Source organism: Protopterus annectens, chromosome 8.part1, assembly GCF_019279795.1.
Source record: "Protopterus annectens isolate FY-2018-M chromosome 8.part1, PAN1.0, whole genome shotgun sequence".
NCBI classification, from domain to species: Eukaryota; Metazoa; Chordata; order Ceratodontiformes; family Protopteridae; genus Protopterus; species Protopterus annectens.
The window spans coordinates 15,899,476-15,924,510 of record NC_056742.1 but is presented as its reverse complement, the minus strand read 5'-3'; positions in this window follow the sequence as shown (position 1 = coordinate 15,924,510).

Genomic DNA, 25,035 nt, shown 5'->3' with positions numbered 1-25,035 from the left:
AGTTGCATCTGGAGAATTTCAGACGCATTGTGTTGGGCAACTAACCTGGTGTTGTGAATATCCTTGGTGAATATGGACACTCCTCCACCTTTAGTGTTTCGGTCCTGATTTGGTGGCCGAAAAATGTGGTAAGAGTTGTAGCCTGGTATTGCAGGGGTGCTTTCTGGAGCCTTGAACCAGGTCTCAGTTACTGCACAGATATCGATGTTTTTTATTTTTAGGAGTCCCTCAAGAGAGTGCATTTTGAGGTTTAGACTTCTAGCATTGAGTAGCATTACCTTCAGATTTTGCACGCTTGTACCTGTTACAGTGGTGGTTTTGTCCTTTGAACTTTGCCTAAAAAAGGCACTATATGGGTGGCAAGAGCCTTAACCAGTAACCTGAATCCCAGGGGTAAGAGATGCAGACCATCTCTGGCAAAGCATCATGGTCTGTCAATCATGTCGTCCCAGGCAGACAGATACTGGATCAACTTTGAATGACACCAGAAGCTTAGCCAATTGTTGAAGTAAATCATTTTGTCCTTATACTGTGGTATCATTCTAGGCGAAAGCAGGATGCTACTCAGGGCTAGGGTCATACCTGCCTGGACCACATGATCTGAGAGCTCTTCCATTTCTCTTTTCAAGTAGTCCAGGGAGATACATCTCAAGACATTCACTCCAACATGGACAATGACAGAGCCATATTTGTACTTGTTTTGGAGTGACATGAGTGCATGTGTTATGTGGTGGATCCTGGCACCAGACAGGCAGCTGACTGTAATTTTCTCCTTGTTCAGCCTGGTGAGTGGGATATCAGTGTGCCTGACTACAGAGTCACCTATGTCTAAAGTGTTGGGTACGTTGTCTTGCCTTAGGGGCTGTTGGGTGGCACACTAGTGTTGTGAGCTATGTGACACTTTGGTTGAGATTGGTGTTTGTTTGCGTTTCAGCTTCAGAGGTCCTTGTTGCTTGGGCAGGTTTACTGTTAAGGGCCATATATGTGGGTTTAGTGTTGCTATGTGTGGGTGTTGGTAGTGTGGGTTTAGAAGGGCTATATTTTGCTTGAGGTGTAGTGCTGGTGTTAACCTTCTCCTCTTGACTGTCTAGCACAATCTTGGGTGGAGAGAGCTTTGCTTCCAGTTTGGCTATGTAAGTGCATCTCTCTTCAGGTTGTAGTGTTGGGTGGTAGGAGGAGAGAGTTGTCTGTGTACATGAGGCAATTGCTGCATTGCCCCAGTATGCCCAAATTCACCAGGTGGACAGGAGAAATCACCGGAAGCTGACACTTGGATATGCCTGGTTTGGCACTTTTTTTTTTTGTTATCGAAGATTAAATGTTTGAACGCAATTGTACTGCCGTGTATAACTAGCGTGTTTTTAAGTTTACATATCCTGCTTTTACGTGGTTATTTCATCTGGAGTTTGGTTCTTCGTCTTTTCAATTCTACTTTGCAATTATAGGCTGTTTAGTGCCTACGATTAATTTATCCTTATTAACAAGGAGAGTTGAGTGCTTGTATCAGTTTAAGACTTCCTAGCGCTTTCCAGCAGGTTTTAAAGCAAGTGCTAATCGCAGGGATGCTGAAAGGTAAGATGAAAAAAAATGGTTTATCCTAAACACTGCAGTGTGCACTAGAGGAGTTAGATGTGAAAGTAGGTAACTTAAGTTTTACCTGTCTAAAAAGTTAAGTTTTAGTGGAGAGTCACTATTTTTAAAACAGCAAGATAGATTGAAAGGGGGTGGTCACTTTTGTATTCTGGTACTATGGAATACAGTAGGATGGCCAATAAATTTAAATAATTGAAGGGGAGTGATTTCACAAAATGATAATTTTGTGCTTACTCACACAAACCAGTAAAAACAGAAAGGAAATGAGATATATGGTCAAATTAACATAGGGGGAAGGCAACTAGAAAGACAGTGGTGTTTAAGAGCACTACAGTAACCATGTGGGAGGGTGGGGAAAAACTTTGAGTGAGAATGCGTGTATGTTAGAAAGCATGTGAGATGGGTAGGCAGTTCTAGGGGAGTGATGTGTGTCAGATGCAGGTAGAAGCCCATCAGAGAGCTTGTTATTGCAGAGTTTATATGTGAGAGTGAATAATCAGTTGTATACAATCTCTGTCTGCTGGTATAGGTTTTGGTGTGTGTTTTGTAACAATGTGAAATATGTGCGTGTGCAAGCATGTGCGCACACATTTGTGTGTACGTGTGTGTGTGTGTGTATGTGTGTCTAAGTATAGCTGGGAGATGCCATGTATATTTGAAATTGTTTCTAAGACCATATATGAGATGTGTCTGCATGAGAGAGAGTGAGATGTGAGTGCTGTATGAGACAGATGATCATGTGACTTTGTGTCCCAAGCAGCACTTGCTGGAAGGTAAGTGCATTATCAAGTTGGTTATATGCTCCTTAGTGGGATATGGGTGTGAGCAGAAGAAGTGTGTTTTGTGTATATTTACATGCTTGAAGTTAGTCTGTGATCTAAATGTGCATGCATGTCTATATATGTATGTACATGTATGTATGCATTCTTTATTGTGAAATGAGTGCTGACATTTGTTGCGTTGACTAGTTCAGAAATGTGTTATGTTGAAGTGTTTTTTTTTTTTTTTTGACTAGCAAGTCTTCAACTACTCATTTGGACATAATCCCAGTCAGTACTTAAAGCCCTAATTTGTGTATGTCCTGAAGCAACTTAACTCAAAATTACATAAACCATAAACTATGATTCTAAACTGATGCAACATTTCTAGTTTACATGCAAACACACTTGAAAGGCAACTTCTTATCATTTAAAACAAGAAAGTCGTAATGAAAAGCATGCAAGAATTCAAACATTTTGCTAGTAATATGAAGGTGGGAAACAAGAATTATTTCAGTAATTTGGATAGAAGACGTGTCACATGATATAACAAATGCTTACTAAAAGACATCCAAAGACTTTGGTAAATTGCATACTCAATGTTGTATATATATGGTGTTGTTTGTGGTACATGTCAAAGTTTGTTGTGAAGTGGACACTTTAAGGAAAGGATTTTTTCTAAGGTAAGTTGTAGTGGGTGGTGTAGGGTTAGAGTTAGCACCCATTGCCAAGGTGGTGCAGTGTATGCATTTGTTTAGTTATGAATAACATTAGCTTGGATTTATTTCCATTTAGAAACAGTTGGAAATTAGTAAGCCATGTTTCAATGAATGATAATGTCTGTTGGACAATTTCTTGCAGCTTTGCTAGGTTTGAGACTGGGCAGAAAAGCGTAAACTCATCTGCTTACTGTACTATTTCATCTGGTTTGGTTGCAGTGTGGAGGTTATTTGTGAAACAGTTTAAAGGTTCTAAGGGGGTCTCTGTGGGACACAAACTAAGATAAGTAGGAGAGATGAGCAATTACGTTGCCAATTTACAACTTGCTATCTGTTTAATAAGTAACTATTGAACCAGGAGAAAGATGAGTGGCTGGGTCTTAATGAAGAGAATTCTGTTTGAAGTTTTCAAGAAAAACAGTTACAAATGCTATGAATATGTCATGGAAAAGAGAAAAAAATGGTTGTGTCCTGTGTGGCAGTGGCTACTTCGGCTCAGCAAAGAAATATATACTGTTTATCCGGGTCTGTGTTAAATGTTCGAACATCCAAAATGTTGAACATTACATGGTTGAGACCAAATGTTCGACATTTGGATGTTCAAACATAAAAAAAAAGAAAAAGAAAAGAAAACACAGAAAAACACTTTAACAGTGTAGGCAAGCCCCCCTGCACCGCCACCCCCCCCTACTTAAATATACCATCTCCGAGACCGCACTTCAGTGCAGAAAAGGGAAATTCTCCCTATCTGTACCTTCGAGCACTCAAAATTTCAAACGTTTGGTCTCGACCATGTAACGTTCGAAATTTTGAGCATTTGAAGATTTGACAGGTACCCGTTTATCCTATTCTATGTCTAAATTAAGAGAAAAAACTAAATCAGGGAAGATTGCTAACATTAAGCTAATTTATAGTAGCGAGACTATTCTGGAAATTCGTTCCTCAGTGCTACCTGTGGGGCCTGTGAGGCCTACAGCACTTCTCAAGTTACAAAAGCTGTGAATCTTAAACATGGAACAAAATGCCTGGTATGTACAGAATCAACATTACTGAGTCATGGTAAGAGAAAGAAATGCAAGAGGTGTGAGAGAACACGCAAAAGAGGATCTAGGGCTGGAATCACTACAGGACTAAAAGCAAATCCCTATAGGCCTGCACTCTCATCCATTCTGCTGGCAAATGTTCAATCACTGGAAAGCAACATGGACTATATAAGGCTGGAATTATCTACTCAGAACAAGATGAGGAAATGCTGTGTTCTTATTTTTACTGAAACTTGGCTAAATGCTAACATTAATGATTGTGCAGTCCATGTGGAGGGGCTATCACTTTTTAGAGCAGACAGAATACATTCTCTCAGTGGTAAGTCCGGGGGGAGGGGTCTGCAAAAACATCAGTAACAACTGTTATACCAGTTGTGAGATAGTATCCTCATGCTGCTCAGATAATCTAGAGTTTTTTCACTGAACTGCAGACCCTTTTATTTACCCAGGGAATGTAACAGCATCTGCATCACAGCTGTCTACAGTCCTCCCAGTACCAGTCCAAATGAGGCAATGACCACAGGCTGTAAACCAACTGCAAAACAGGAATCCAGACTGTGTTCATATAGATGCAGGTGACTTTAATCAGGCCAACTTGAAAGCAGTTCTGCCTCACTTTGTCCAATATGTGAACTTTGCAACAAGTGGTGAGAACACACTGGACAAGGTATGCAGTAATGTTAAGCTGGCAAGTTCCAAGATGGCCACTGAGCACTGAACACACACTTTCTTCTGCTCCTGTATCAACCCGCATCTGGCATCAAATCGAACAGGAAAGGAGTACTTCTTCTAAATTACACTTCATGAAAAAGACCTATAGCAACATTTTGCTTTAAAAAGTAAAATATTACCATTTTTTCTACAAGTGCTTACCTCTAGTGACTGGCTGAAGGCCATAGCCGCATGGTGGCATCCCTTTCTTTAAAGGACTGAGTTCTGAGTTCTAAACAAGAAAAGTTAAAAGAGAAATCTTCAAGTCACTTTTTTGTGGTCTAAACCTACACTTTAATTCACTCAGTGATGGCTAACCTACAAGAATCCATGGATGCTATAACTTCAAAAACCAAACTCTCTTTTCTATTGTCACCTGAAAGGATGCAACAGTTAAGAGGCAGAGCATAAATAAATCAACACAGGATTCAAACAAAGGAGCTGCTAAATCTAAAGGTGAGACTGTTCTTTCACTGGATGACCTTAAATGAGCATTACAGCCCTTGCATGATGATTTCAAATTATTCTCAGACAAGTTAAATTCATTTGGATCTAACCTGGGCCAAATTATAACCAGAATTAATCTTATTGACAATAAAACTGAGGAGAATTCAAAGAAAATACAAGATTTACAAACCAAAGTAAATACAAAGGACAAAATCATCAGTGACTTACAGCAAAAAATAATAGACTTAGAAGCACTCAGTAGGAGAAACATTTTAATACATAGCATTCCTGAAAAGTTTGACCAAGTCCAACTGCCAGTCATACTAACTGAGATTTTTGAACACATTACTGAAAATACAATCTTTGCTAAAGAAATCATTATTGAAAGAGCTCATAGAGCATTACAAAGATCACAAGATGAGGGTGTCCCTAGATAGATTTATGCAAGGCTTCTAAATGCTGCACATGTTGCTAAACTCCTCATGGCTGCAAAAAAGAAAAGTAACATTTCATGGAGAGGTCACAGGATTACAATAAATTAGGATTTATCTCAGCCCATTAAGGCTCAGAGACAAGCTCTAGCCCCTTTTTGTGTTTTGTTAATTAAACAAAAATTACGCTTTCAGATGAAGTACCCAGCCATCCTCTCCTTCAGCTATGGTGATCAGAAATTCCTAATACACTCTGCAGATGAAGCAAAAAAAGTATTTATGCAAGCTTTCAAGGAACTACCGGCTTAACTAGCTATACTGTTAAAGCTAGTAAAATAATATAATCAAGATAATACAGTATATGATTACAAGTTATGAAATACTGTTAAGGCTAACAAATGGTATAACCAAGATGATACAGCTACAAAATCCTATCTCTGCTGGCTTTCTAACACTGCTAACTGATTTTATCTTACCCTGACATCTTCCCAGCTTATTTTTACCATCATCTGGATGTCCTGGCATTTTCTATCCATTTTAAATCTTCAGCAACTTGTTGGCCCATTTGCAGCAGTGCATGATGCTTCCTGTGGCCTTTTGAGGCCTTATTTAGAGCTCCACGAGGGTTTCCTAAGCTTCCAGGGCCATTTCAACATTCCATAACCCAGAATGCAACAGAAACATTGGCCGATGACGTCACGAGGTCAGAGATCGAGACGAAAGAAGCAGTGCATTACTGAGAATGCTAAAAACACGAATTAGATCATAGGGAAGGAGAAATGGATCTAAAACAACACTTTTAGGACACATCAGGAAAATGGTAATTAAATGGACTATAAAGGACTCTGGTCAGGGTAATTTAGCAACCTAATCATATGTTTATAGTGCATTTAATATAGTTTAATTCTATACTGAAAGTGCAGGATATGGATGTTTTGTTCTTTTCTCTCAATGAAGGTTGATGTACAGAACTAGTGAGCTTGATATGCTGTATGCTAGGGCTTGAATTAATTAGCCGGCTTGCTAAACTGCTTTTTTCTTATAGTTGTATAATTCAACTGGTCTGTGATGATATGTGAAGTGTGTAGTTTACAGTGAAATGTATTCCGTGACAATCCAAGTAACTGCTTAGGCAGTCAATTAATGCTCTTGTTTTTGTTTTTTTCTTTTTCTAATCCTATAGGCATGTAATTCAGTGTGTTATGCATATTTAGTAAATCCAGTTAAATATCTAGATAGGTAAAAATGTATTTATACTTGTTCAGAGCTATTCTGTTTGTTGACACATATATTTAACCTGTAATTTTTCCTGTTATAATCACCCCATTCGTTAACCTCCCTTTATAGCAGTATGCTCAGTTAGAGCTTATCTAAGTTGATTGTTCCATTTCCAGACAAGAGACAATAACATATCATTAGGTTATTATGATACCTACTGCTATGTCAGTTATAGTAGAACCTGTCTCACTATCTGCTGTAAGGGTTATTAATATCTCTAGTTATAAATTGAGTTGGTCTCAATTATTCAGTAACTTTTACTGTCTATATTACTCCAACCTCACTTGCCTAGTTACATGAAAAATTTTGAAGTCAATAATTTTATAATGCTGTATGTGTTATGTTCTTACGGTGGTATTGTTTTGTTATCTCTTTTAACTCCTAACTCTAACGTCACCTTGCCTATAACTGTCTATTCTATGTACATATGTTTTTCATGTTCCTTAACACTTTTGGGAGTGGCATGGTGGTGTAATTGTCCAATGTTTGTTGGCGCTTGGACTATTGATGTTAGTTTTTATGTCTCCCTGCTCTGTTCTTGTATTATTTTTCATAAGGAAAATTGTTTAAAAACAGATCACTTGTATCTATTTCGAACTTTTTCAGAAATGCCTCAGGGGGACTGGTGGTTAGGCACGGGGTCTATGGTAAGGAGCATGGATGCCATAATACGTTTTACTACTACATTACATTTTCTGTTGTATATAAAAAGTGTGTTTACTAATTGGACTGTCCCTGGTAGGGCTTTTTTCTTAGTTTATCCTAACATATATCTACATTTTGAATCTAAAGTATGGTGATTAGTGTGAACTCCTGGAATGTAAATGGCCTTCAGGAAATCAATAAAAAGAAACTAGTTATGCACCTGATTTTTCAGGCTAAATTCAACATTGTCTTTCTACAGGAGACCCATATGACAAATGTTCAATGGGATAATATTAAAAAAAAGAAATTGGATTAAACTTGTGATATCAGCAGGGAATAGTCTTGCATCAAAAGGCACTGTAATAATAATTAAAAATTCCTTTCCTGGTGAAGTACTAAATACTAAATTTAACCTGAATGGTAGATGGTGTTTATTTTCCTGCTCATACCCTCAAGTAAAATCCCCTTTACTTTTCTTAAACTTGCATAGCCCATGTACAAACCAGAACTTATTCATCTACAAAATACATAATCTAATACTTCAATTTCCTAATCATATTTTTATTATTGGTGGTGACTGGAATGCACTCATGGTCCCCTGAATGATAGCTCAAATAAAAACGGGAAGCAGCCCTTACAAGTAACTGCATCTATTCATGATTTGATAAATACCTTTAACTTAGTTGACCCTTTTTAATATTTGACCATAACAGAGAGCTAAATAAGTTCATGTTTTATTCGGCTTCAGACAAAGTCTGGTCCAGAATTGATTATTTTTTTATCTTTGATATCTTTTCAAACAAAATCAGCAACTTTGCCCTTGAGGCTAGATCTATATCTGACCACTCAAATGTGTCACTGTGTATTAATCCCACTCACTACCTGAACCGTGATGGTAGTAGTCCCACTTGGCCACTAAACAGTAACATTCTTAAAAAAGAAGATGTTCTGTAGGAAATTAATGATTATCTAAAACAATTCCATGCAGAATCTTGTTTATCCACCATCCCTTTAGATATCCAATGGGCTATGGCCAAAGCGGTCATCAGAAGAATACTCATACAAAAATCATCTTATTATAAAAAAAAGGAAAAATTGTACATTAATAACCTCAACAATGAGCAAAAGATGACTGAGGCACAAATACAAAAAGGTTTTTCTCCTGAACTGGAAAAGAAACTACATGAGATACAAAAAAAAAAATCTATTCCTTTCACTTACAAAATCAATCCTTGGTTGAACTCAAACTCCTCCATGTATATTCGGAATGGGCTCAAACCTCCTCCAGAACACTAGCTAGACTCATAAATATTAAAGAGGGACCAAACTATATAAATGAAATAAATTACAAATGGAAAAACTTCAGAAATGAAGATATTGTTAACTCTTTTGTAAATATCTTCACTGAAATCTATAATCCCAAAAACTAGACCCCAAATGAGATGCACAAAGAATTCCTTAATGAGCTATCTATCCCAAAACTATCCTCCACACAAAACACCCTTCTAAACAGCCCCATAACACTGAATGAAATAATGTTAGCTATTAAAAAACTTAAACCAAATACGGCGCCAGGACCTGATGGTTTTACAGGTGAATTTTATAAAACCTTTAGTCATCATCTTTCTAAAATTCTCCTTGTCATGTATAATTATATCATCTCCAAGGGGATTACTGATAAGTATATGAACAATTCTAAAACAATATTCATCCCAAAACAGAACTCTGACAAGTCCTACCCTCTCTGATATAGGCCTATTGCCCTTATTAACGTTGATATCAAAATCTTATCTAACATTTTTGCTAATAGAATCCAGAAAGTTATAGCTACAATCATTTCTTCTGAACTGTTGGGATTTATGAAACAGAGGCAGATTTGTGACAATACTCTTACCTTAAACACATTAATGCTGTTTCTAAAAAGTGATAACCACCTACGTAATGCACTCATGCTAGATGCTACCAAAGCTTTTGATAACGTTGATCTAAACTTCCTTTACCTAACCATGAAATACTTTAACTTCCCCAATTTTATTATTAACACTATTAAGATGATTTATAACAATGCCTCTACTTCCCAGTATATAAATAAAACTTTATCACACCCTATTAAAATTACCAGTAGTACTAGACAAGGCTGCCCACTCTCACCCTATCCTTTTAATTTATATCTCAAACCTTTCCTTCTCTGGGTTAAACAAAAGACTTATTACCATATTCCAAAAGTCTTTAACATTGATATAAATTACTCTGCATTTGCAGATGACCTGAACATCTATTTTGAGCTTCCCAACACCGATCTTCATAAAATCCAAAATTCTATTAATCTTTTTGCTATGGCTGCTAACTATAAATTAAACCCTGCAAAATCATCTATTTTTCCATTAAATCCTGCAAATCATTTAGAATATTACTTCCCCCTGTCAGACATTCCTCTCAAATATACACTCAAATACCTAGGAATAAATTTCAGACATTCTCACCAAAAACTAATAAAAGCAAACCTATATAGAGTCTGGGGTCAGATAAATAATGATCTAACTAGATGGAAAAACATAAATTTTTTCTTTGCTATCAAACTCCGCTATCATTAAAATTAATATTTTACCTAGAATCCTTTTTCATCTTAACTCTATCTTCTTAAATGTTCCAAAAATGTTTTTCAGAAAATGGAAACCACAATCTCACATTTTTTATGGTTCCCTAAATCAACCAGAATATCATACAGGAAACTAATTACCCCAAAGACCAAAGGTGGTTTAAGTCTCCCAGACTTTAATTTATATTACCACATAATTAATGCTAGCTGTCTAATTCAAATAGCCAGCTATGATCCCCTGCTGAATGTTGGTACCCAACCTGGATCAAAATCTGGTGCAATTATATATTCGTTAAAATTCAATCCTCATGCTGTCCCTTTTCTTGCACCTGATGGTGACTACAAATTCAAGATCCTGCCTACACTAAAGAGCAAAATTTGCATTTTTCAAACTCTGATGACTTCCTTAAATTTACACAATACTGTTCCCATTCTCCAACCTAGTCACCTAAACCCTAAATTAAAAATCAATAATAAAATGATTGACCTATCAAACTTTCCTATGATTAAGAAAACCATAGTCTGGCACTTCTATAACTCTAAAAATGCTGCTGAGGTCAAAGCTTTATTTGGTGCTCATAACAAATATGATGCTATAAGACAAATCACTTATAAAACAAAAATTCTCTAACCATAGAGTGAAGGAGCAAGACATTACAGTATCACAATCTATCATTGAATCACTTTCCCTATGGAACAAAATGATTTTGAATACCTATAAACTTGTGTCAAGCATTAAACATAATCATTCACTTCTATTTTCCAAATATTGGGATGGCATACGAGGCAAAATCTTTACAGAGTCTAAGTGCGAAGCAATCAATAATACCCTGAATCTAACCCCCTTCAAAAACCTAATTTACACTCAACTTATGATAAACAATAATTCCTACTATACCCCAGCAGTCTTACTAAAATTTGGATACAATAAAAATCTAACCTGTCCATTCTGTTCCCTCCCACATGTAGATATACTTCACATCTTTTGGAGCTGTAGGAATATTTACAAACTTTGGTGTTCTCTCAAGATTCAGTTGGAAAAAAATGGGATACGAAAAAACTACATTTTCCTGGCAAACCATGATTCTAAATATAATTCCTAAATCTCTTAAGGGCATCCATCGCCACATCTATGTTACGGTCTGCAATCTTCTCAAATATTTTATAGCCAAGAATTGGGTCAATCCCTCAGCAATAGCTTGGGAAAACTTTACATCAATGGCAATCAAATATATATCTGCACACAAGTTATGCAATAATAATAAAAAGAAAAAAGAATATTTTCAGAATTATTGGTGTAGCTTTTTTGACCTAATCCAAACTAAATAATCTTCCAAAATGTGGGTCACTAACATTACATTCCAGGAAATCCACCATCTGTATCATATCTGGCCCTATAATCATTAGACATTGTTATCATCACACTGTAGCTTTACATTTTTCAAAATATTTTGTTATATTATTTTTTTATCCTCTGGCATCCATGGTGTAAATATTTTGTAAATATGTAATTAGATGTACATGGTGTAAATCGCTAGTTTATACTGATGTACCCTCTTAATGCTCTTCTTTCTTCTTAAGACAGTCATATACTTCTTCCTCCAAGCCATTTTCCATTTATTAGCCTAGACTTTGACTGTAATAGGCTATTGGGGTTCTGTACTGCTTATATTATTCTCTAAGATGTAAATTCCCTGAAATGATAACTGCTGTTTTGTAAATGCAAGCTTTTGTATTAACTGTTTTATATATATACCCATACGTTACTGCTTCCTATAATGACTTACAGTTTTTCCCTTATTATGTTTGAAAAGTCTGTAAAAATCAACAAAAATATATTTGAAAAACAAAAAAGTTATGTTAAGCTGGCATTTTTGACAGTGCCTCACTCCACTTGGGAAACTCTGACCACCTCTCCATATTGTTACTACCAGCATATAAACCATTGCTAACTAGACGGAGACCAGCAGTTAAACAAGTAAGAGTATGGCCGGAGGGTGCAGTCTCAGAACTCCAGGACTGTTTCAATAGCACAAACTGGAGCATATTCAAGGAGGCGGCTACTGAGAACCAGTGTATCAACCTGGAGGAGTACACCGACGTAGTGATGGACTACATCTCAAAATGTGTGGATGATGTAACAGTCACCAAAACCATCATCACATGAGCCAAACAGAAACCCAGGTTGACCAGAGAGGTGTACAAACTACTGAAATCAAGGAATGCAGCCTTCAGGTCTGGAGACAGGGAAGCCCTCAGAACAGCCAGAGCAAATCTGAACAAGGGGAATGAGGGAAGCAAAATGCACCTATGGCAGAAAGATCCAGAGCTACTTCTCTGACCAAAAAAAAGATCCCAGGCACCTATGGCAGGGTATCCAGCACATAACTGACTACAGACCCCTATCTTCACAATGTGAGGACAACAAGGAATTCCTAAATAAGCTGAATGTCTACTTCAGTAGATTTGAGGAAAGGAACAAAACAACAGCAAAGAAAATGCCCATCGGCCATAACGAGAAGATGCTCACCCTCAATCTAGATGATGTTCAGAGGGCACTGCACAGAGTTAACCTGTGAAAAGAAGCTGGGCCTGACAACATCCTAGGGCATGTGCTCAGGAACTGCACAGTCCAACTAATAAATGTCCTCACAGATATCTTGAATAACTCCCTGAGTCAGCAAATAGTTCCGAAATGGTTTAAGTATACAACACTCATTCCATTACCAAAGAAGTTTCCACCATCTTGCCTAAATGACTACCGCCCTGCAGCCCTCAACTCTACAGTGATGAAGTGTTTTGAAAGGGTGGTCAAGGATGCCATAACATCTGGGCTGCCTGCTGATCATGACCCTCTGCAGTTTGCTTACTGAGCAAACTGCTCTATGGCATATGCCATCTCTCTAGCACGCCATCTATCGCTGAAACACCTTCAGAATAAAAACACCTACACGAGGGTACTGTTCATTGACTTCAGCTCTGCTTTTAACATGGTCATCCCTCTTCATCTGGTAATGAGGCTACTAGGTGTCAACACTCCACTTTGTAACTGAATTCTTGACTTTCTAACATGTGGTCCTCAGAAAGTGTGCGCAGGAAATAACTCCTCAGATAACATCACTCAACACTGGAGTTCCACAAGAATGCAATCTAAGTCCCTTGCTGTTCACCCTGTTAAGACATGATTGTATAGCCAGGTACAATACAAATCACATCATCAAGTTTGCTGATGACACAATGGTGGTGAGTCTCATCAGTAGTGACGATGAAACAGCATATAGAAATGAGGTAGAACAACTGATTACCTGGTGTGGAAATAACAATTTAGCACTAAATGTGAACAAGACAAAAGAGATAATTGTAGATTACAAGAAAAATCACAAGGAACATTTTCCTTTCACCATTAATGGGGAAACAGTGGAAAGAGTGAGAACCACAAAGTTTCTGGGAGTGCACATCGATGAGGACTTGTCTTGGAACACAAATACAAATGCCATAGTCAAGAAAATGCATCAGAAATTGTACTTTTTAAGAAGGATGAGGAGACCAAGTCTCCCATTTACAGTTCTCACTACCTTCTACAGAGTACTGTAGAAAGCATCCTGATAAACAACCTTGTAGTATGGTATGGAAGCTGCTCAACCTCTGAGCACAAATCTCTCCAGAGAGTGGTGAAGACAGCCGAGAGGATCATTAAGACTACCTTACCGCCTATCCATGACTTGTACTTATCCAGATGTCTCAGCAGGGCCAGAGGAATAATTAAAGACTGCTCTCACCCTGCATCTATCATCTGGAAAGCAATTCTGAAGCATATTTTGTAGAACTACGAGATTCAGGAACAGCTTCTTTCCTAATTTCATTAAATTGCTGAACTCTAGTAACCACTACACTCCACGATGGCCACCTGGATCAGTAGAAACTGCCTCAAATTGTGCATTAACCTGGTTACCAGTCTCATCTAATACTTAGTGCAATATTCACCATGGCTGTAACTTATAGGCCATCTAGGGCAGTAGCAATGCAGTAAAATTTCTCTTTTTTTCAGTGCAATACATGTTGCTAATTAATAAATGAACCATAGTGCAATACTCTAAGGTCCATAGTGCAATGGTCTAATGTTCACAGTGCAATATTCAAACGTCTCTTTCTGTTCAAGGATCAATGCAGTGTCTTAACCAAGTACCTGTGCAATACGTAAGTCTCATGCAAGTAAGTGTTCACTTCAAAAAGTGTTAAAATGTATTTCTAATTATGTGCAATTTTAGTATGTCTACCTGCACGTCCGTGATATAATAGCTAGGCGTTATATGTGTAAATGTCTGTCAAAATAGTCTATATGTTGTCTGCACACTGAGTCTGGAGACACGGAATTTTGTTCAGTTTTTGCACTTCTGTGATTTCTGAATGACAGTAAAGTTTATTTTGACTTTGACTTTACTCATGAAGTTCAATTAGGCAATTGTTGTGCTTTGGTGTCAATGGAATCCATGCTGTGTCTTGGAAAGGAAATTATTAACAGGCAGATATTTGAGGAGATGTGACAGAATGCATTTTTACAAGATTTTTGATAGAGGGGATAAGATAGCTATTAGTCTAGAGTTTCAAAACTTAGTACAGATTCCCCTTCATGGGGTACAGTGAATAATGTTTACTCAAAGGGTAGTGACATAGTTTTTCTTGATAAGAGACTGGGCAGGCCAGTCAGTCAACTGCAATTTTAATACACATATATATATATATATATATATATATATATATATATATATATATATATATATATATATATATTCAGATAGATGTTTGTGGCTAGAGTGGGTGACTTCATATTTCAAAGATGTTTTTTTGATAACTGAGGATGGGAGAGGATGTAGCTGATTGGCTAAATTCTGTAGTGATTAAGACAGCAGAAGGGCAGTTGTCCTTGTGTAAACTCAGTACTTTAAAATGTATCAATGGTCTTCAAATAAAACAAAACAAATATACTTTTATTATGTAACAAATAAACAATATACAACTGGTAAGTGCTTCTGTTCCTCTTATGGAACTTCTTCAGACCAAGCTGTACTAAATGAAAACCTTAATAAATACATTTACTCAGTACTTTTGCATGAAATGAGTATTAAATGGGGTGGCAATACTATCTTTGTCTTTACTTGTCGTAGGAGATGGTGTGAAGGCGTGTCTAGGATGAAGTAAATTATTTACTAATGTCTATAATTGTTCTGGGTTATTTTTGATGTTTGATGAAGGTTGGTGTAATAGGATTGTTTGTTTGAATTAATTTGTTGTTTAGTTTTAGTTTTTGAACAAATCTTTATAGGCTTTACATCACTGTAACTTAGTTTTATTTCTTTCATTAGCCATGGTGCTAGATTGGTGTTTGCTTCTACTGGAGCTAGACCATTTAGTATGTTAAGAAATTCTGCACTGAATCTGGAAACTACTTCATGCAGGAGGCATATACTTTAAAATATTTCAGTTACAATTTGCTAGGTTAGCAATTAATGTGTATCTATTAAATGTGGTTAGCTTGTATATCTGGTTGTACAGTAACTTTTAAGAGTTGTGTTGTCTGATTGCAAAAGTTTAAATACGGTCATCAATTGTGTCAAGTAGGCATCCAGAGGTGGATATTTCATTTGGTTTGGTAGTGAGTATTCACTCTAATGTGGATTGTCTGTTGCTGCTTTTTTCTACTCATGTAGGAGAGGAAATTAACTGGATGAAATTCTATAGATTTATAGAGGCAACTTGAGGTATGTCAGAGTTAATTAGTTCCCAGTCTATGATACGATAACCTTGTATAACTGCTTCTTAGGGAATGTTTAGCTGTACCCAGCAGAAAAAAAAACTTCAGTTTTTAACTGTGGTATGTATAATAGCTCATAGTTTAGTACTAAGCTAACTGCCCTTGTGAGCCATTTTAAGCCTAGCCAATTATCCCTTGTAAGACTTAAACCCTGCACCTTGTGTTTGCAAGGCAAACACCTTAGCCATTAAGCCACACTCTCAACTGTTATAATGCAAATGTTTTTATGGTTATTGACTCTGAGGAGTGCAGTTAGAATTTCTGCATTATTAAATTTAGGTAGGATCTGGGGGATCAGAATTGCTTCTAGATTATTTTTATAGAGCGGTTGCTATTCTACCTGCCTTCATGTTTATCATGTCGATTATGTGGATATTATAACCTGGAGGTAAGAATTTATCAGTTATTCTTAACTTTAGCTAATTTTCCACTGCAACAATTAAGTCTGGTGAATAAAGGACTAGACATGCATGAATTTCAGGTATGTTATTACAGATACTTCTAAGACTTATACCCAGCAAGAACAGACTCGTTTCACTTTTAGAAAGTGGGAGCAGGCAGGCTGGATCATATTTGGAAGAGTTTGGTATGGTGTGTGACTGTTCTGTGGACCTGGATTATGGTGAACATCTATAATGAGTTTGAGCTTTGGTGTGTAGTAATTTTTGAAGCACAGGCATTTATTTTTTTGAAACTAGTTTATTTAATATATTTATTTAATATGAACCTTGACTGTAGCTTTCTCTCTTGGTGTGATATGTCAAAGAACAGGCAATAGTAGGAAAACTAAACACTTTCTGTACTACTCAGCTTGTCTAAGAAAAGCCTTCATGTGTCTGTTAATGGAGGGTACAGGCCTGTATTGCTATGGCTTTTGCTTTTCCTACTTATGGTCTTACAACTCCTCTTGCTATAAGATACCCCAGATTAGTAGCTTCCCCAGTATCCAGTGTACTTTTCTTAGCATTCACAGTCAAGCCTGCTTATCTCATAGATTCTAACATAGCCTGTACTTTTGATAAGTGAGACCTCTGTATGACTGGCAACACATTCTGAGTTTGCTGCAATATACTTCAAATGGAGCTTCAATATTTTATCCAAAAGCCTCTAAATTGTGTCTTGAGCTCCAAGTAGGCTAAAGGGTAACAGTGTACTGAAACTGACCATTAAAGGTTGCAAAATGCATTTTTCCTTTGCCAGAGCACAGAGCAGTAAGTGGCTTTGTTATATCTAATTTTGGCCAGTTTTAGGCCCTCCTTGGGCTCCCAATCAATTGATCAAGTTTGTGCATAGGATAGCTATCAAATATGAAATGCCATCCAGTTTTATAATTTGTTATAGAATCTGATACTTACATTGCACTTGGAAACTAGCACTATTCAATTGCTCTAGTCGCATTGTGCCCAGTTTGATTATATTCTTTAACTTTCTTTTACTAATTGTTTCTATAACTCTGATACCCTATAAGGTGTTGAGATGATCTTCACTCTAGGAGTTTTCTCTATATTAAGTTGTACTCATTTTGTTCTCACAGGCGTTGCTGAGAACACACCTTTATTTCTTAATAAATATGCTCTCACATCATCCTTTTACATTTTTGCCAAAGATTTTTTTCTAACTGCACTTCAGGTAGATTCTCTAGTCCCTCTTGTGTGAATTCCAGGTGGAGACTCACTGCAGAATGTTCTGCTTATTTCCATGGCTTGTGTATATTAATGTAATACATTTGATTCATATTTCTCTTTCCTGGTTGTATAATTTCACTGCATTTATTCTTTCAGTCACCTCAAATGGCACTTGCTGATTGACCAGAAATTTGTTTTCCCTGAAGGATGCTAGCACTAATTCCTGTTCTCCTAGTTAAATTGTCTTAGTACAACCATATTGCTGGTTTTAATGGGCTCTCTAAATTTCTTTTACTGTGGGCATAGCCAGCTTTAATCTATCCAGTAAACTACAGTAGTAGTTCATAGGTTCATAGGTTCATACTAGGCTATCTGCCCTAGGGCATTTATAAGAATAGCCAGAATGTGTTTGGCTTTCGCCACCCATTTTAAATTAATTTTGCTATGCCCTTTTTCGAGGTTAGTATACTGTGCCTCTGTCTAACAGTGACACAGAAGTGATACCCGGGTTAAACCTATGATCTCCCATCCACTCATCAAGATTCCTCTTGAAGAGAGTCAATGAGGGACTCTGCCTAACCTGGACTGGGATTTTATTCCAGAGTGAAGGGAGCCTCTGGGTTATGAATCTGTCCCTCCAGCATGTCCTATTTATTTCAGTGCTGAGGTTCAAGTCTCTCGAGCGCGTAGCTCAATGGGATTTGGATTTTCTGAGGTGCAGCATGTCCATTAATTCCGGGTTGGACATGGCTGTATACGTCAGGCACAGATTGCCCCTGAACAGGCGGTATGCCACTGAGTAGAGCTGGAGTTTCTTTAACCGGGCAGCATATGGCATCTGTTTGAGCCCTTTGATCCTCTTGGTGAGGTACTTTTGGGGTCTTTCCAGTTGCTGCAGGTGTCTGGTAAGGTACATCCCAAAAGGGGCATTGTACTCAATTATGGGCTTGATGAGGGATGAGTAAAGAGGCACGATGACCTCCCCTGATCTAGATGTGAATCCCTTCATGATTAGGTGGGCTATATAAAATGTTTTTCTAACCACTTTGGCCACGTGGTTGTCAAATGAGAGACTGCTATCAACTTGGGTCCCCAGGTCCCTAATTACTTCTTCTGTACTTAATGGATTACCACCTATGTGGTAATTTGTGAGCACTTTGTTTTTGCCAAAGGGGATGACTATACACTTTTTGGAGTTTAGCTTGAGGCCATGGCTCTGGCACCAGTTGTCTGTTTCTATGAGGCCCTTTTGGAGGATGCTTGTGTCGGCTGGAGAGTCTATTATGGCACCCAGTTTGCAGTCATCTGTGAACTTGGTCAGCCACAGTCCTTCCGTGCTGTACCTCCGAGAAATATATACCGAACAAGAGAGGTCCCAGGACTGAGCCTTGTGGGACGCCACTTGTAACTGGTTTGGAGTCTGACATGGCTCCAGCAATTCTAACCATGTGGGTTCTGTCCTTGAGCCAGTTTGCAACCCATCTAGTGACATAGGGGTTTATATTTAGGCTGGTGAGCTTATCTATAATGCCTGAGTGGGGTATTGTATCGAAGGCTTTTGCGAGGTCCAGGTAGGCTGTGTGGACCACCTTCCCCTCATCAATGGCCTTGGTGACTGTTTCAAAGAAATCAACCAGGTTTAAGAGGCAGGATCTGCCCTTAACAAAGCCGAACTGGGTAGGATCCAGTGTCTGTAGGTCCCCAATATCTTTATTTATGAGGTCCATGATGATCCTTCCCCCATCTTATATGCTTCACCCCCAACAATCTCATCTTTTACAAATTCTATCTTAGCATAAAAAAGAAACTAAAAATGCAAATAGCCTTTTGTAACATAATAACTTTTTTTTTAAAAGCAACTGCCACATTTAAACAGCTAAGGCTGGCTTGAACTAGATAACCTAGCTAAAATTCCATCAACTAACTACACACCTAGCTAAAACAACCAACACAATCCACACACACTCCACACACCCTCACAACCTCATCCACTCTCCAAAACCTATAACCCCTAGGTTCCTCATAACTACATAAACTCTTAGCACATACTACCAACAATTTCAAATATACTAACAGGGCTTTTTCCTAATCTCTTACCAAATGATTCTAGGAATCTCTTCCTCTCTGATCTTTCCTAAAAAAACTCCTCTCTCAATCTCAAAAAATCTCACTGAAAGTATCTCTCATCTCTCACTGGCTATGTCATCCAAACCAGACAACTCTCTATCCCTACTTCAAAAAAAAAAAAAAAAAAAAAAAAAAAAAAAAATGGAATATCAACTATATCTACTACTAAGACTGCTGCCTAGACTGATATACTGATAATTTATTTTATGTTATTATATCTGTAATTTTAGTACTGTTTATGCTTATTTTTTTTTTTTTTTTTTTGTTTATTTGTGTGATTCATAGATAGAAATATGTTAATTATGTGTGTGTACCTTTCTTTTTTCCCCAGGCCTCTAAACAATGGACATATCAGTTAAAACTAGCCTGGTAAACAAATGTAAAATAAAATAAAATAATAATAAAATAAAATAAAATCCTTTCCATAGCTTTGCAGACCAAGCTAGTCAGGCTTATGGGGCGATAGTTTTCAGGATCCGTTGAGGCACCACCTTTGTGGAGAGGGACCACTGTTGCTGTATGCCACTCTTTGGGTACATATCCTGTAGTAAGGCTGAGATTGAACAGTAGTTTTATGTTTGGGTTTAGCTCTTCTTGGAGTTCATGTAGGACACAGCCTGGGACACCATCTGGTCCCATTGATGCTGTGCTTTTTGCTTTGGAGAGGGCGGCTCTTACCTGAGCATCTGAGATGCCAGGGGGGCAGCACTCTGCTGGGATAGATATTCGCTCTTTTGGTGGGAGGGGAGTTTGCACTGAACCTGTCAGCTAGGATGTTGGCAATGTCTGTGGGTTCAGTGTATTTTTTGTCATTTTGGACTAATTCTGAGCATATCTGGGAATTCCCACCCAGGTTCCTAACATAACTAAAGAAAGCCTTGTGATTATCCTTAGTGTCCTGTGCAATTTTTCTCTCGAAGCTGGCCTTAGACGATTTTATGAGTGCCCGTAGTTTTTTGCTAATAGTGATCAGAGATGCCTTCCCTTTTTGGGATTTTGCTCTATCATTTAGTAGCTTCCTCCTTGGTCTATCACACTTTTAAATTATGTCTTCTCTTTGTCTGAAGTTTCCTTAGCAAAGTCAAGCAATCCTCTCAGATGCCTGCTGTACAAGCTTTCAAATGGGATAAACCCACTTGAATCCAGCAACACTTTTAACAAATGTGAGACAACAACTGATCCCACTTTATTTGTCTCTGTCTGTAATGTGTACTAAATCCTTTTCACTAATCCATCAGTCTATTGATGGTAAACCAATGTCTCCACTGTTAGACTCATAACTGATGCAGTATGCTTGACATAAATGGAATGCCTTGGCTAACAAGTATCTTTTAGCATATACTCAGTGTGGAGTTATAACAGATAGCACACCCAGTACAGATTAATAATGGGTAGTACATGCCTAATGCAGATTAATAATATGTAGACATGTAGTACATACTCAGTGCAGAGTAATAACATGTAGTATATAGTCAGTACAGATTAACAACAGGTCTTATACCCAATGCAGATTAATTGCACTTCTTCTGGAAAGTTTATAGTATAGTTTAGTATCGCTTGTAGGTAATGATACCTATTGCTTGATATTAATAGCGGGCCCACATTGCATAAGGCAATAAGGTCACATGGCACCATATGACAGGCACTAGGATCAAAGGACTGTTGTTATATCTAGGATGGTGTAGTATTTTCTGAAGTTCTGGACAAGAAACACAGATGTTTTCTATGTCTTTCATTATTCGTGTCCAGTAAAATCTCACTAGTCATCTTGCCTTGGTTTTGCCCATTCCTGTGTCACCCCCTGATACATGACTATGGGCTACCTTCATTATTAGTCCCCTATAAGATTTTAGCACCAGAAACTGGTGTAGGTTTTTTTCCTTACTCTTACTCACTTTAAATAAAAGGTTATCTTCCTGATCAAAATACAAATAAATAATGGGAACATCAAGTTACTGTTCTCACCCAAAGCGTTGGTTATACTTTCTTTCTCTTACTATATTTAGGATATCATCTTATCATAGTGCTTTTTTTAATCTTTATATGTCTTACTTGTAAGTCTGCCATCTTAGGGTTATTTTCCTCCATTACTTGTTTTAAAGTAGAAGGTATAAATCCCCTCCCCCCACCCCCACCAAAAAAAAACTGGCATGGAAAACCATCCTCTACACAGGGTAGTTCTAGATAAAATATACCTTCTATGTTATAGCCTCTAGTCTTTGTATAAGCCACTTGAGAATTGTCTAACTTTATGTTGCCCTTTCTCTGACTTAATGAGAATGGATAATTAACCAGATAAATAGATTAAATATATAACATCACATAAGTTGGGGACTCTATGTATATAAACTACAAAATGTTACAAAATGTTTACAGAATTTAGTCAATTCATAAAATGTTTCCAGTTAGTGAATGAGATTTTTTTTTAATTTAGGACTTTTTTTGATTGGATTATTCAGTGACCTCTTTTCAGGGAGGACCTGAGGTGGTATTCATACTTACTTGGTCAGGGCACTAGAAAACTTCTACTCTCTGGAGCTGCTAGCTAGAGCCAGAGGACTGCTACTGCAGTTCCAGGAATTCCAAGATGGAGGAAAGTGCAGCAGAGGTGGTGAAGGAGCAGGAGAAAACTTACTGAAGGAGAAGGAGTTTAAATATCTGTTACAGAGTTGGAAACTGGAGAACTGGAGGCACAAGTGCTGGTAAATTTGATGAACCAGAGCCAAAGGAAGGAAAGGAAGCATGATGGAGTGACATGGTGGAGAGAGTATTACAGGAAGAAGAAACAGATGTGGGAAACAGAAGCAACAGCTGGTGAAGGGAAAACACTGGAGATATTCTCAGCTGGTGGAATAGTCAGTATTAAGAGTTTGCCAATGCAACAGTGTTTTTTGTTACAGGAAAGACAGATGCAGCAAGGCAAGGATGGATGGAAGAAGGAGCTGAGAGGGGGGAAACATTTGCAGCTTCTCAACAGCCACAAAGAAGACAACCAGTAGTAATAATAAAAAGTAAAAACTGTGGTAGTGTGGGTATGACATGATGGATAGTATTATTTTGCCACTAGGTTTAATATTAAAAGACATAAGATCATCACTTCATTTGGGAGTTGAAAGTTTTGAGAATTGATATTTGAAAGCTTTAACTTGCTGGAAAAAAAATTTGACAGAGGCAAAAAAAATGGAAAAATAATATCACCATGGAAACATTAGTTATTTCAGAGCTTAAGACTACAACTAAAAAAGAAAATGAGTGTGCAGTTTTGGGCTTCAGATATGGATAAGCATGCATTTTTAGCTGTTTTTTTTCACTTTATATATTAAAGTTCATGAAGTTAAAAAATGTGATGAAAGAAATGTATTGTCTAAGGCTTGGAAAGTGGAACTATGGATAATGAGGATGGGAAATTCAATATATTTCAAATACAATATTTAATGACTGTTAAAAGAGGATTTTTTAGGTGTTGTGGAAACCCAAAGCATGTTATTTATGTGATGGTAGAAAATCATTTAGTACAAAATTGTAACAAATGAAGGTGTGACCAATGTGGGGAGAGGAGGCATGCAAAAAGGTAAGCCTTTTTGTAGAAAATCTACAAAATTTCAACATGTTAGAAATGAAAAGAGAAGATGAAGAAGAAAGCTTAGAAACAAGAAATATTAGAAAATATTACTACAGAAGATGTTGAAAGAGAAGGTGGTATGGATGAAGGGGATACTGAAGAAAGGTTATACAGTGAAGAGGTACTTAGAGAAGAAATGGCAGTTCAAATATGCAAGAAGAGAACAGCTATGAGGGAAGAAGAGGGAGAAATGGAGACAAGACAGTGAAAAGTCAGCTGGTGGAAGAACGAAAAGAAAATTAATTTCTGGAAGAACAATACTTATAAAAAGGAAAATGATATTGGAATTTTAGCAATAAATGTGAATAGCATTAGAAATGATATAAGCGGTTTGCTGGTGGTGCAGTAGTGTGAAAAATAGAAAAAAAATGGATGTTTTTGTTTGCTAAATACCACATGTAACAAAGATGAAAAAAAGAAATGAATACAGGAAGTATAGGGAGGGCAAATTGTTTGGTCAGTAGGAAATACAACATTCTGGAACAAGAACTCTTATGAAAAATTAAGAAATAAGAAATTTAAATACAATGATATTAGTACCATGAAGGGTGGGGATATGTGATATAAGAATTAGCTAAAAATATATAAGATTAATAGTGATTTATGTGTATACTATATACATAGCAACGCCTTTCAGCTTTTCCCAGTTAGGGGTCACCACAGTGGATCACCAGTCTGCAGTTTAATTGGCAGTGGAGTTTTTATGGTTTTGAGTTATCAGCTTGGTGCCCAACCTTCACAGAAGGCACATACACCCACACACCTACCTGCATGTCTATGCATATACTATATATGACAACTAGAAAACAGTTGTTTGAAAGAAATTTAAAAAATGTGTACTAAATAACTGTAACCTGAGGAAAGAAAAGGAAAATAATCAAGGCTATTAAGATACTGAGGGAATTTATAAAGTGTGGATATTTAAAAGTAGGAAAGAATACAAAATGGACATATAAATCAGGATCTTTAAGAATGAAATTGATTATATAGTTTACTCTAAAGACACGAAAGAAAAAGGGGGTACAGATGTCAGAGTTTTCAAATCATAGATTAGTATGTACTAAAATAGGGGAAGATAGAGAAGTAGTAAAGCAGGGAAAAGGACAAAGAGATAAACTTCAGAGTTTAAAAAGGAAGGTGAAGTGAAAAGAGAAAAAATATTATGGAAAGATCACAGCATAATGAGACCATTTTATAAAATTGGACACAGTGGTAAGTAATGTTTAAGCAGAAGCATAGAAAATGTATTAAGAAGTAGAATGAAGAATAAAACGAAATAGATAAATATAAATACATTTATGGTATTATGAGAAAAGCTAGAACTAGAAAATGACAAAGTATGAGAAGAAGAAAACATATGCATGAAAAGAATAGAGAAAAAGTAAAAATGACATTACAATGGCACATTTTTTGAAATGAAATAAAGAGATTTCTTCTTATTTAGGAAAATAAGTAAAAATAAGAGAAGGTTGGATGGATGCTATGACAGATGACAAAACAGACAAACTACAAATAAGAAGATATTATGGAGGTAATAGAGAATTTTGTAAATAAAATGTAAGAAAAAGAGAAACTGGATGGGCAAAAAGAAGGAAATGTAAAAAGAAACCTGAAAAAAGTAATTA